The sequence below is a fragment of the Oryza sativa genome, chromosome 1 (assembly GCF_034140825.1).
Source record: "Oryza sativa Japonica Group chromosome 1, ASM3414082v1".
NCBI classification, from domain to species: domain Eukaryota; kingdom Viridiplantae; phylum Streptophyta; class Magnoliopsida; order Poales; family Poaceae; genus Oryza; species Oryza sativa.
Window position 1 is genome coordinate 22,812,484 of NC_089035.1, and position 3,622 is coordinate 22,816,105.

Sequence of the window (3,622 nt, forward strand, 5' to 3'; positions counted from 1 at the left end):
TGTTGACAACTGAGAGCGTTGCGGCGTTCGCACGTCGGAAATAAATAAATATATATATATATATATATATATATATATATATATATATATATATATATATATATATATATATATATATGTATATGTATATGGTCCTAAAAATGTGAAAACCAGATATATATTGGTCTGCATTAATTGTATTGAAAATAAAGAATAAAAACGAATTGTATTAAAAATAATGCTGGAAGCATGCAGAACTACTTCAAGAGGGTCCACGCGATCTTTATTAATTTGTTCCATATACCTTTTTCTAATATTACTGCTATAGAAAGGTTTCTAGTCATAATTTACGAACTGAAACTATGAATCGGGGACTAAAGATGTTCATCTTTAGTTCCGCTTGTAATAATCAAGGCTAAAGGTGATCTTTAGACCCGGTTGGTGGGACTAAAAGATTTTTTTTATTTTCATTGTTTTTATGCCGTTTGCACCTCGACCACAATCTCACGCCCAAATCCCCACAAATCATACACAATCATCCACAATACATGCCCATCCACAGTCCACAAATCAATCACAAAACTATCCCCAAATCAACAAAAAAAAATCTACAAATCTAATTCCACACCCGCTGCCGGCCTCCCGCCTTCCGTCGGCTACAACCCGGCCAGCTTTGCTCCGGCGCCGCCGCCCAGCCTCCTCCCCTCCCGGATCTGGCGGAGGGGAGATTGCTGCCACCCTCGTGCCGCCCACACGCCACCACCGCTGCAGGCTGCCGCCCCTCGTGCGGGCCGCTGCCGCCCGGCCGCTTGCCACGCGGCCGGCTTGCTCCGCCGCCGCCGCATGAACACCTATCTCCCTGGCCGCCTCCCCTCCTGGATCTGACGAAGGGGAGGCCACCGCCACTGCAGGCTGCCGCAGCCCCCGCGGCCACCGCCTGGCCGCCTGCCGCACAGCTGGCTCGCTCCGCTGCCGTCGCATGCCACCTGGGCGCCACCGCCTGCCGGAAGGGAGCCGGAGGGCAGGGGAGGGGAGGAGGGGGGGAGAGGGGAGGGGGCCGGAGGAGGAGAGGGGAGGAGATGGGGGTGAGTGAATGAGTGGGAGGAGAGGAGAATAGATAAGTTGCGAGGAGAAGGATCACGAGGCGGCCAGGTGGTAGCGCGCGGCTCGGGGCCTAACAACCAGGAGTAAAAATAGATCTTTAATTCCGGTTAGTGTTACCAACCGGGACTAAAGATAGTGAAGAAGTCTGACACCGCCTGGCATGTTTTAAATCGGGATTAAAAATGATCTTTATTTCCGGTTGGTAACATCACTTAGGGCTAAAGATCAAAAAGTACCCCTGGTCTTTTGAACCGGGACATATCTTTAGTCCCGGTTCTTACTTAAACCGGGGTTATTGTGGATTTTGGCCGACCCGCCAAAGATGGTTTCTCCAGTAGTGGAATAGAATAAAACCATCCCAGCCTTTACTCCGAGAGCTACAACCAATTATTACAATGAAACACTCAACACGAGTGAATACCAGTGAAACTTATAAAGGCTAGTGTAGCCATTAAAACAGAAACAAACTTAAAAATGAAAACTTGTCAACACCAGATAAAGAGTGCACAATTATTGAATCGTATTTGTAAACCTCCATCATAAGTTGACAAAAAAAATTGCATAATTGTTGTCTTAAGATTACGACATGCAACTTTTAAAAACTTGCCATCAACATCACACCTTTGTAATTGAGCCTAGGACCGAAGCCAATGAGTTGGCCTGAAAAGAACCTGCATATATATCACATAGATGGTGAATTGTTAAAAACTACACCATTTCTACTCAACCATAAAACCCAACATATAGCAGATGCTACTATAAGTATAAGTTTCCTGGATATTTTGTCAACCCCAGTAGCCAATTTTCAAACATACGAGATATGCTATGAGGAGGGTATAGACCAAAAGAAAGCTGTACCATCCTCCAAAGAAACTTTGGATAATGACATTCAAAAAAATCTGATGAATAGTCTCATTTTTCATACAAAAAGAACACATTAAACTACCATTCCAATTCCTTCTTGCCAGATTATCCATGGTTCAGACAACCCCAGACAACCCATTTATGCAAGTACCACAAAAAGATCTTAATCTTCAGAGGTAACTTAAGCTTGCAAATAATCTTGTTTTTGTCAATATAACCATTGTTTATTAAATATCGAACAAAAAACTGACCGTTCTGATGAAAATTCCATCTAAAACAATCACTCTATTGTGTCAACTGATGCACAATTAAAGCACACAATTCATGCCAATTTACTATATTCTAACCAACTAAAGCTCTCCTAAAAGAAACATTCAGTGGAACAGTTCTCACAACAGTAGCAATAGAAGAGTTTCTCCTTCGAACTATAGCATATAAAGATGGGTATTTATCTTTAAAAGCCAAGTTAGCTAACCATTTATCCTCTCAAAATCTAACTTGTTCCCCATTATTCACAATCTAGGAACCCACGTTTAAAAAATTATTCTTAACTTTCATGAGACCCGACCAAAAATGAGAATATCCCTGTTTCCTATCAACTTGGCATATAAAAAGATTAGAAAGATACTTCCTTTTCAATAAGTCCTGCCAAATCCCTTGTTCATTAATTAACTTAAACTACCATTTACTCAAGAGACATTTGTTTTTAATTTCCAGATTATGAACACACAAACCCCCTTGTTCTTTGGGTTGGCAAATAATATCCAATCTTGTGAGTCTGTACTTTTTCTTATGGTCATCTCCTTGTTAAAAGAACAGTGACCTATAATAATCAATTTTTTGAAGAACCCCTTTTGGAATCTAAAAAAAAGAAATCATAAACATGAAAGTACTAAAATAATCAAAACCAATATTCCCCCAACTGATATATGTTTTCCTTTCCAACTACTAAGTTTCTTCTCAATTCTTTATTTAATAGTTTGCCAATCTTTGTTACAAAGCTTTGTAAAATGCATAGGAATGCCAAGGTATCTGAAATGAAAAGAAATTAGCTTATAGCCAAAGATATTAGAATATTGTTCATAATAATCCTTAGCCTGACCAAAACGAAATAATTCACTTTTGTGAAAATTTATTTTTAAGCCAGATAACTTTTCAAACACAGATAAAATCAATTTTAGATTCTTTGCTTCTTGTAAATCATGCTCAAAAAAAATATTAGTGTCATCTGCATATTACGAAATAGATAAACCATTATCTACCAAATGAGGAATTACCCTAGTAATAGAACTAACATCTTTAGCACTCTTAATTAGTAAAGCTAGCATATCAGCCACTATATTGAAGAGAATTGGAGATAAACGATCACCTTGCCTTAACCCTTTATAAGTCTTAAAATTAGGTCCTACTTGGTAATTTACTTTAATACCAACATGACCACCTTGAATAAAAGAAGCTATCCATTGACACCATTTAGGTGAAAAGCCTTTCATCCTCAGTGTTTGTTGTACAAAAGACCATTTGATTTTATCATAGGTTTTCTCAAAATCAATCTTAAACATCACACCCCTTTTATTTTTACAATGCAATTCATGAATAGTTTCATGCAAAGTAACCATACCTTCCATAGTTTTTCTCCTAGGTATAAAAGCAGATTGAGACAAACTAATAACTT